Below are 11,342 nucleotides of genomic sequence, written 5' to 3' on the forward strand. Positions count from 1 at the left end.
TCCATGGAATGCCCTCGTTATTCTGCTCCTGGGAATCTGTCATTCCTGCCAGATACCTCCTTCCAGGTCTCATGGAAAACCAGGCACTAGTCAGATTTGGGCAATTGATTAAAAAATGAAAATAGAGGTCTCAGATGGGAGATGGACACTTGCATAAAGTACTGAAAAGCATCTCATCCCAACATAAAGTTGGATTTTGTTATCCAGGAGCTGTGAGAAGGGACATTCCCAGCTCCCTACAGGCAGCAGGAGGGTGATGTTCCTCACCAAACCCTCATGACCAGGAGGGAGACCTGCAGCCTGTCCTGGCCTTCCTTTGGCAGGGCTGAGTGGGGGCCAGTTTCCAAGGCAGAGTTTTATGCCAGTGGCATTATCCACAAGAGGCTTTGGAGCAGGTTTGCTGGGAGAAATCAGCCCCTGTCGGAAGCCTGACAAACCTGAAAAGCCATTTGGCTTCTTATATTTGAGCTGAATTACTCCTGAGCACAACCTGTGTGCTGCTAACCAAGGGGAGACTGTTAAATAAGGTGACAGGACAAAAGTTAGCTGGTGTAATTAAACTGCTGCAATTTTGGTGGTTTAGGGTTTTTTTAAAAAACCTCAGCTTGCAACAGTCTTGGAGGAGATGCAGAGAGGAGGTGGGAGCAGCAGAACAACGTGCTCTGATGTGGAAGGGACTGGCATTGCAAACATGCTGCTTAGGTGGCAATATTATTGTAATGCTTTTTTTTACATATTTATTACACATATACTTTTGTGCACACGTGTGAGTGCAATATATTAAGATTATTGACTGTGGAAATACACAGAAGAGTTTAAACTCCAGCAGGGTCACTAATTCCATTGCATTTTGTGGTTTCTGTCTGAAGCAGTGCACTTCAGCTGTGGAATGGGGCAAGGGGCACTTGTGCTTCATCCTGAGGCAGAGCTGTCCTCTTGAAAACAAAGATCCTTAAACCAACTGCACCCAGTCTGAGTAAAGTCAGACATTGCCTGGAAGTGAAAACAACCAAAGGGATGTTTCACCCTCATGTGTAAAATCTCCATGGGAATGTTCCCATTAGAGCAGTGCCTGCAGTGTCATGGACAGCAAATCCCACTGGGGCCATGGGATGCCCCTGAGCCTCTCGGCTGAGGGGAGCTCTCAGCACAGTACAGGCAGAGCCTGTTCCTAAGGATGGGGATCAAAGGGGTTTTCTTTTCAGGGGTGCTATGTCTTGGTGTCCCAGGGAAATCTCAGACTAGAAAGGTGGGTGGTTTTGCAGTTTAAACACTGCACAACAAACCCCATCCTGACAAAATGCAAACCCTGCTGCTGAAGGTAGCATGAAACCTGCCTAAGCTGGAAACCTCTGAACCTAGCCCCAAAAAATGCCATTCCCTGAGTTTCCACTCCAAAGGTAACATCCTTTTTCTCATCCTAGGCTGCCTTTGGAGATCCAGATAGCTGTGTGTCTGTATGCACAGGTATATGCACAAAAAAGCCTTTTTACAAGAAAAAGCACCCCCAGCACTTGCTAACCCCTGTGCTGAGGGCAGCTCTCCTGTAGGGTTTAAACCTGCCCATGATAAATGTGCTGTTATTCTGGCTGCAGGTTTTTATTTCTGGGGATATCAATTGGATTCTTATTATGAAGGCAGAAAATTGGAGTTACATCTGGTGGCTGACGCATGTGACAGTATCACTGCGAGGAATTCCAGTTTCCTGAAGCTTTTCAATTAACTTGGAGCACTTTTCCTCAGGTGCTGCGCGCTCGGGTTTTCATCGTGCGCCTGCTCCAAGCTGTAAATCAAGGAGTGGGTTATTGTACCTTCCTAGGAGCTCTTGTGCCAGTAAAATGAAACAGCAAATAATAAACCCCAAGGAGATTTATATAGCCTGAGTTGATGAAACAATTACTTTCTCATTCCTAGGCTCACTCAGAAAGGTGGGTTAAAAATAACTGAAAATTTACAAGAGCCTAAAACTGAACCTGAAAAGTACAGCCTCAGCAACTTATTGGGCTCAGCCTAGTGAGCACCAGATTTACTGTTTGCAATTTCTTCAACTTGTTCGGTCATTTTTATTATTTTTATTTTTTTTTCAACTGCCCCCTCCCCAGGCTGATGACAAGCCTTGGCAAAAACATCTGCGCAAATAAAGCAGGGGAAAGAGTGGAGTGACCCAGCCAAGAGCTCCCTGTGTCTGCTAGGGCAAAACCATTTGATGAAAGCATCCTTTCCCCTAAAGCCTCTGGGCTGGCATGTCAGATGAAGGTCCTGGTTGGGTCATGGGTGCTAGGAGCCTCAGCTGGGCTCTTCAAAACAGGGCTGAGAAACCTCCCCTGTGGCCTTGGAGGTGATTGAGGAGCCCAAGCCTGGGCAGGGTGGTAACATCCACCTGGGGCTCCAATCTCTGCTCCCAGCCCTGTTAATGGCTCGTTCGTGGTGACACTTTTCCCACTCAGTGGCTGTGCAGTGGTGGGAGCACAGAGCAGACCTGGCTGTGCAGAGCTGTCACCAGCTGAGCCTGACCCATGGAGCATTTCTGCTGACAAGGGCCCTGTGTGGAGGGTGTGGCTGAGGGTTCAGGAGACAGGAGCGGCAGCAGAGAGCCCAGCAGATGCCAGGGCACCAGCAAAACACAGTCAATGTGTCTGGGAGCAGGGCAGGGCAGAGAGAGACCAGAAGGGAGTTGGGGGTGATGGGAGGACTTAACTGCAGTGCCCCAAAGCTCAGGCACTGTTTCTATCCCAGCCTGATCCATCCGCTTGGTGAGTGCTCTGCTGACAGCACTGGGATTAAGGTGACAGCACTTTGCACTCAAGACATGTCGGGAGGTCCCACGTTCAGCTGCAGTACTTGGGGTAGGAAAGGAACAGGTCAGTGGCCATTTCCCTCTGGCCCTGGTGATGGCAAATCCTTGAACTGGTGCACTGCCCCTGCTTTCTGCCCTGCTGGTGCTGGAATACAGCCAGGAGCATCTCCTCCTGCACAGCCAGGATGCCATTGTGTCCTGCTTGTCCTCTTCCTCTCTTTGAGCTTCCCCAAGTCTGTCCTCTCTGGGAGCCATTCCTGACTCATGGTCACATTGAGGGCACGCCAGGTCCCCACACACCTGGGGACAAACACCAGAGACTCTGTGTTTGTCTGTGTACCCCCAGCCCTGCACAGGCATGCAGACCCTTTGGAAACCACCTCATTCTCTGTTTCCTACTACAACCTCCCGAGGAAATGGTGATGTGCTCCAAAGCCCTGCTACAGGGAACAGCTTGGGGTTTTCACCTTTAAATAACATTTTTGTCCTACTCTTCCTTTTCTCCTGCAATATGGGCAGGTGAATAACGTGTTCCACATTGAAGCAGTGAGTCCTACCCCTTCAGCTCTGCATCACACCATGTCCCCCCTGCTACCTCTATCCCAGCAGGACCATGGTGGCCAGCAGGGACACTGGCACCTCCCTGTCAAAGGTTACTGGTGAAAAAAGCCTTAGCCTACATTTTCCAGTACAATTTTTGTAGAGTTCATTCCAAAGGCAATGAAGATGTTTGTTTGGTTGGTTTCCAGAGATGTTTTTGTCATAAATCAGGAAGAACACAAGAACATAGAAATGGGCTGTTAGATGGACATAGGAGATTTTGTTTTCCTTTCAATGGAAAGTTCTTTCCCTCTACCAATATATTTGGGTTTTTTTAAAATACATTTTTTTTTAATGAAAGAAATCATCAACACATTGCTTTCAGCTACCTTGTGACATCCTTGTGAGTGTCCCCAGTGAAATTTGGCTCTCCCCAGGCAGAGGCTGTTCCCCAGCCACCACTGGGCTCATCTATCAGTGCCACAAATCCTCCAGTTAAAAATGGGAGCTGAAATAATGATACGCATTTTAACAGACCAGTTTCCCCTCTGAAGGTTGGCATGTGATTCTTATTTTCTACATTATATAACTCCAAGGGTGGGATTTTTCAAAACCACTTGGTTCTGCCCTAATTCCTCTCCTGTTGAAGTCAGTGGGACTCTCTTGCCCCTGGACTGCAATGGGAGCAGTTAAGCCAGCACTGGGAGCTTATGGAAACCACATCCTAGCTATGCTCCCAGACCTCACCCAGATTTCTGCTGTCATGGCATGAAATTTGTTTTCTATTAGAAGTGCTGGAATGCTGATGTCCAAGGGAAGCTCCCAGGGACTGAGCTGAACATTAATTCTGGCCAGGCTTGGCTCTGTGGATTCCGGCTGAAGCGTTTCTGTGAGCGGGCAGGGCCGCTCCTCACACAGGCAGCATCAGCGGGGTCAGGACCAGGCAGAGCTGGGCATTCCCTGCTCATCCCAGGGCCCCGGGGCTCAGGGAGGCACAGGGAGCACCTTGGCCCCCAGGCAGGCACTGCTGGGCCAGAGACTCCACAGCCATTGCTGTACCTGTGTGCTCAGTGCTGCAGACAGGGCTGTGGGAGGGGTTTGGGGCACTGTGCCTAAAGCACTGCTTCCTGCCACTCTCATGGAAATCATGTCCCAAATCTCCTTTCTTGAGTCAAGGACCTTGGCCATAGGTCCCTGGAGCTCTGTCAGCTCAGGGCAGATCCAGCCTTCTGAGAACAGTGATGGGAAACAGCTTCTGCAGGGAGTTCTCAAATAATTCTACAAAATAATTCTGCAGGGAGTTCTCAAATAATTCTACAAAACCATTTGGGTAGAAGATATCTGCTCATTCTTCAGAGAGGAGTGCCAGATTGCTGCTCCCTGGGAGCTTGGTCAGTTCTCTCCATTTTGGTACTTTTTGTTTTGTTCCTTTTTAAAATCTTTTTTATCATTGTTATTTATTTAATGTGTCACTTGCAGTTGCTCTAAAAGTTCTGCTTTGCTTCTCAGATTCTTGGTAGAAAGTTGACCTCTATTCTTTTATGAAAATAAGCTGAAAACCAAACCAAAGCAAATAAAGAACAAAACAGTTCCCTAATTTTACCTCTTAATGTCACTGTACCACATTGCCTGTCAGGCATGCTGGCAAAATCCTGTCTTTTGTGCTTGAATTAATTTGGAAGCCAGCACAGGGAGGAGAAGGTGGCCATGCTCATGTTTAGCATTAGATTAGGATGTGATGGATCCCATCCTGTGGCCTCTGCCATCTCAGGACTTTGTTGGGAACCTGGTGGAGTGTAAAATGACTCCACCCATGAAAATTCATCATGGGGAAAAGCTTCCACCCCAGTCTCCATATCCCAGAGATGAAACCAACTGGAAAAAGCTCCAATCCCTTTCCCTGTAGCCAAGAAAGTAATTTTGTGTTCTCTGCACATGCTGGACTGAACTCGGCCCACAGCTGATTGCTGCTGTCGATCCAAATCTCCCAAAAGGCTGGTGCATTTTCCTGCTAATAAATGTCCCACAAATGTTTTGAATTTCTGCACTCATTAGGGCTTAGGGAGGCTATTTGTCAGGACCAAAGACGTCTTCCACAATAAACCAGCAGCTGTCTGCAGAGGGTGAGGAGACGTTTGTTGCTGTGAGCTGAGTCTGCTGTCAGCAACCCGGGCCCTGACCAGCTCTAGTAAATGTTTTATTGATTTAATATTAAATTAACTGCCTGGGCATAAGGAGTGCATTATTTTTAATGGCATTCTGATATTAGGGACTGCAGTTTGCTAGAATGCACCTGTAAAATTAGTATCCCCCAGTATTCTGCAGGAGCCATAAAAGGTAATGCTTGTGGTGCTGTGGAGCTCGAGTAGGGTTACACGGGACCCACCTCCAGCCCCATGGCTGCACCAGGTCTGCTGCCACAGCAGGGGAGCTCAGTCAGCTCAGAAGGCTCCTTCCAAATTCATCTCCTCCTCACTCTGAGGTGGGGTCAGTGGAGCCTGTGAAGCCTGAGTGTAATCCCAGCGCATGGTGCCTGACAGGGCACAGGAGCTCATGGTCACGGCAGGGCACCCTCTGAAGGGGAGGCAGTGCAGGAGCAAGTGATTTTCCTCAGTTTTGAGGTTTCTCAGTAAACGGCAGAAAGGAGAAAAAAATTACAATTAAAAAGCATCACTTGTTCAGCACCAAATATTTGGAATGTACCATTTTAGTAAAAGATAAAGCATTTGGAAACAGAATTTAAAAAAAACAAGAACATTTCTTAGTGTAAGAATGATAATACTTGAGTATTTGCTAATTTCAGAATGTCTGGGGGTTTTGTTTTGGTATTTTGTTTTGTTTTTGATTTTTGGTTTGGTTTGGTTTTGTTTAGTTTTTTTTGTTTAGAATTGGGCTGTGAATTTAATATAGGGAAGACTTCAGCCCAAACAAAAAATAGTTCAAATACAAACTAAAGAAACTAAAGTTCAAATGAAGCCCTCCATAGTGACCTTTTTATTGTCCTTAAAGTGTGTACCTGGTAAATGCTGCCTTTGGGTTTATTAAGGTTGTAAAAGTGCCACGTTTGAGCTGTTTATATTTTTTAACTCCCTCAGAAAATGTTAATTACAGAGTCATATCTTCTTAAATGGCCTTCAGTGAGGGATTCTGAGAAATCCTGGGATTTCTGGGAAGTTCCTTTCACGTGGATTTCACAGTCATGAATCACAACTCCAAAACAATTATGGATCCAGGACACACAACAGGCACGACACCATGATCTTAGTATGTCCAAGCTATAAAAATAAAACCCTTAAATTAGAAGTTGGCAATGTCAGGAGATGAGGTAGGATACCAAGTTTTGTGTATTTGTTGTTGAAGTTACTTTAAAAGCTGGAGACATGAGGGGTTCCACACATGATTGAGTGACCAAGTTAATTCCAAGTGGCAGCCATGAGTAAAGCAGCAATCCCAGTGGATTGGGATCAAAATGGGACCTGGCAGCATCTGGTACAATGCACTTTTCAACTGCTTTCTACAAGATCACTCCCTTTGTACATATTGCTTGATGATCTCTCTTCTGCAATTGCTTTCTTGGACATATCAGTGAATGAAATCCATGTTTTCATACTCCTAAGGTAAATGTTGACAAGAAAAGTGTATTTTTTTCATGAATTTCCAGGTGACATCTAAGTTTCCTTCAAAAAAAGCTGAAAATTTCAATGACCTTGCTTTATCCATAGATTTTTTTGGGCACCAAAATTCAACTCTGTCTATGCTGGAGGAAGATGGGACAGAAAATGGAAATGGAATTTAGCAGGGATCAGTCATTACAAATATTGTCAGTTCAACAGAGGGGGTTTCTGTGGGACCAAATAATGAATTTCTCAGGTGACAGTTTGCCCAGGACCTCTCTCAGGCTCTGAAGCTCATGAGTGCACCGAGGGCATGGAGAAAACCACAGAGAGAGGATCTGGCAAAGATTTCTGTTGGCTTTTGTAGGTACTAAACCATGACAGCCTCCTGGGTTTTATAGCATGATGTTGGTGTTGCTCTCCCTTTCTTTGCCTACTGGACACTGCCTTGCCACCTTTCATGTGGAGTTCAGAGGTGAACACAAAAGGTGGGTCACTGTTCTCTTGGGTGTTTGCTTTTTGGTTGACAAATACAGATAATTCCTTGCCCAGGCAACTTGAACTGATGGAGTCAAACCATACTTTTTTCAAAGGATGTGGTGGATTTACTTATTCCTGTTTCTGTGTTTGATTTACTACCACATGATTTCATTAAATAAGAACTTAAGATGGGGATTTCTGCCAAGCAACTTTAGGCAAGGCCCATATTCCACAAATCCCTAAATTTGAGGGTGGTGTGTGGGGATATAATAATTTTTTTCTAGCAGATGTCCATTCTGCCTGTGGACTGGAGTTTGGTGTGGTTTGTTATTACTGTTGTTGCTTTAAAAACCTTGTAAAATGATGTTTATTTTCTTCCCATAAGATAATGAACTTGAATTTTTCAGTTCCATGAAGTTGCTGATAATTGTAATGGCTATTCTTTCTCTGATTATTAACAGCATTGGAGGGAATAAAGGGGAAATCTTCAAACAGGCAGCATTTCAGGCTTGAACTGGTTTCAGATTCAGACAAGGTTTCTTGGAGCTCTCCCCTGCCCTCCTCCAATCTAAGGCCACACAGCCCATGTTTGTTGGCATTTTTAAGGAGATAAAATATGTAAGAAAGTTCCTCCCTTTAATTACTGGATAGAAAATCCAAATGCTGGTAGCTCAACTGTCCGGATCATGTTAAACTTCAGTGGAAGGAAATAAGTAAATGCAAAGAAGAAAATGCCAAAGAAAATGCAAGGAGGGAAGCAAAAGTGATGTAAGTTGGCCAGGAAGCGAGATCCGCTCGCTGGCGCAGCTCTGGTGGTATCAATCATCCCCACACAGCTTCAGCCCAGCCACTCCACCTCTCCAGTGCCTTCAGTCTGGCTCTTGTCAGCCTCCAGCTGGAAAGGTAACAGCAAAGCTCCACCACTCCCAAGGCAAGTTTGCTCACTCCTGAATGCTGAGCTTTGCCCTCTGAGCTGTTTCTGTCCCAGCCCCTGGCATAGGGTGGCTATGGATGCAAACTGAGGATGAGATGATGCCGTTGTTGAAAGCTGGGCTGGACAGAAAGGCACACCTGGGAAGGTCTTGTCTCCAGTTCTGAGCTGGGTCTCCACTCCTGTGCCCAGAAGGGTTTCCAGGTAACACCTGGCCAAGAGAGGTTCAAGGCATTTTGGTGGTCCTGGTTCACTGCCCACTAAACAACCTCAGCAGACTGCTGTTGTTGCTTTAAACCATTCCAGATGAGGCTCTGCAGATGTTTTGGGGAGCCACTCCTTGGAGCTTGTGCATCTAGCCACTCCTTGGAGCTTGGGGTCCAGGGTGACACATGCAGCCTCTCAGGCTGATGACACAACCTCCTGTGGCTCAGTCTCAAGGATTCCTTTTGGTTCATTTTGCTCTTTCTTGGCCATTTTGGCTTTGGCTTCACAAAGACCATCAGCCATATCCCACCCAGCACCTCATGCCACTGCTGGCCTTTCAAACATCTGAAGCATTCTGGCCAGTGGTGCAAGGAATTGTGTTTACATCTTCTCTGAGAGACATCCAGAGTTGAGAGGAAAAAAAATGGCCAAGACAGCTTAGTGCTTTTGGCTTATTGTTTGAATATTTAAAGATGTTGCATCTGGAATGTATTCCATTCATTTGTGGCTAGCACCCATATATCAAATTCATGAGCTTCCAAGTAAACAGCTGTCACTGGAGCTGCCATAGAGGGAAATTGGCACTGCTGGCTTGTGGTGAGTGGAGAGGGAACACGCTGGTACAGCCTAATCCAAGGAGGAAACTCTAACCCAGATGTGTAGAGGACAATGAATGAATTGTTCCTTGGACTCCTCAACTTCTCTGCTGTAGTAACACGAGACACAATTAAAGCCTCAGATGATTCTGTTCCCTCACACACATGCACAGAACTGCACACACCATGGCAGCCTGGGAGCTGGGGCTGCATCCTACAGCCACACAGCAGCCACCTCTGGGCTGTGTCTGAGGGACAGCTGCCATCCGTGCTGGAGGCACATCTGTCTGCAGGCTGCTGTTTGGTACTCTCACAGCCTGGAGCACCGACGTCCATGGCTTCCTCAGGAGGACACCAGCACCCATCCAGGCCTCGTGCAGCAGGGGTGGCAGTGGGTGCTTGTCCCAGAACTTCAGCTTCTGTGGGGCTGTAGGCAGTGCCAGGGCCTCAGCTGGAGCTGGGGCTTCCCGTACGAGCAGCTCAGAGTGACCCAAGGAGTTGTCCCTGCAAATGCTGAGGTGAGGGCTCAGCTTTGGGTCTCAAGAGCTTTTTGTGGTGTGTCCCAGGTCAGCAGGGGCAGGGCCTGGCAGTTCCAGCTCCTGTTTGATCAGTCTGCTTTCCATGAGGTGCTCAAGGAAATGAACCCTTAATGAAGAGGAATTGTGGAAGAGGGACAGAGATGATTCTGTGATTGCTGCTTTCTTGGGAGGGGCATTACAGAAGTGTTGGAAAACCCCATGGCAGTTCCAGGGTCTGTGGGGTAGGAGCGTTGGGGCACCTGGGGAGACTCTGGCTGAAATGGAGGAAGAGGAGCAAGAAGGGTTCCCCATCCCCCTTCCAGAAGGGAGGGGCTGAGGCCTAGAGAGACGGGATGGGCCCTCCACAGAGGTGGGTGCATCAATCCCAGAGAAATCATGGATGACATGGGAAAACTCTTCCCAGCTCCTGCCCCAAAGCTGCTCTGGCATCTCCTCTGGATGCTCTGGCACTTCCCAGGGCTCAGGATTTGCCTCCTGTTTACTACCCAACCCAAAGTGGGTTTGAACTGGTGACCTAAAGGTGAAAGGCTCTGCATCTTATTAGAATTACTGTGAGCTGCTGAACGAGTCCCCCATGGCAGTTAAGGTTTGATTATGGTTCTAGAAAATGTTCAGCTTTTACAATTAGTGTCAAAGCAGTGGTAAGCCCCTCTTTGATTCCTGGGTGTAGGCTCGTGCTTTTCTTAACCTCACACATATGCTGGCATATTTACAGTAAGTGCTCAGGGGTTTGTTTTTTTAATTATTATTTTTTTATTTTTGAATTAAAAATGAAAGTTCCCCAGGGAAATTATGCAATGGGAAATAGCCACTTCAATAAACTTGACTCACACATTTTATTGATTATGGTAAATTTAATTATTCTATTTAAACCTTGCTTATACACACACACAAAAAAACTTATTCTTTTTCTTCCTACATGTTTTTTCCTGTTTTTGTATCCGTCTCTTTGGACCAAAACTGTGCTATGTGTTATTTTAAACTTTTTAGAGAAGAAATACTCAAGGCTAAGTTTCTTCCTAATAATTAGAAATTAAAAATTAGAGAACATACCATAAATCTTACTCAAAACATCTTCAAATAGAACTACTAATTGTGAAACAGCAGTAATTATGGCTTTTAATGTAGCTCTTTTGCCTCCACCTTATATTACGTGACCACTTTTGCTAAGGGAAACAATTATCAAGTGCAAAGGATGTTAAAAAACCCCAAAATAACAACAAAACATAGAACAAAATCAGTATTTCTCTTACTCAGGACTTCATTAGGTAACACTGTTTGGTTTCTTGATGTTCAGATATTACCTGGAGGTTTCAGTCTGTTTGGACACCATTGCACTGAGGTTTTTAGAGGCTACTGCCAAAAGACAGTGAAAGAGCTGCTGATCTCTGGGTCTGAAAACTTATTTCCCTTTTCCTTCTCTTTCAGGGAGCTGCTGCTACTTCTTCCAACCTGCTGAACTACATTCAATCCAGGTAATCACCCTTTTTCTTCTTAAAGTTATGAACAGTCTCCCCTTCCTGGGGAAATGCATTTACTCATTACATTGTGACTGTCCCTGTGACTGGGGAATGTTCCTGTGGATACAGGGCTGTGGGGCTGAGGTCAGAGCAGTGCTCCAGGGCTGGAAATTAGAGT

Source organism: Melospiza georgiana, chromosome 3 (assembly GCF_028018845.1).
Source record: "Melospiza georgiana isolate bMelGeo1 chromosome 3, bMelGeo1.pri, whole genome shotgun sequence".
In the NCBI taxonomy this organism is placed as follows: Eukaryota; Metazoa; Chordata; class Aves; order Passeriformes; family Passerellidae; genus Melospiza; species Melospiza georgiana.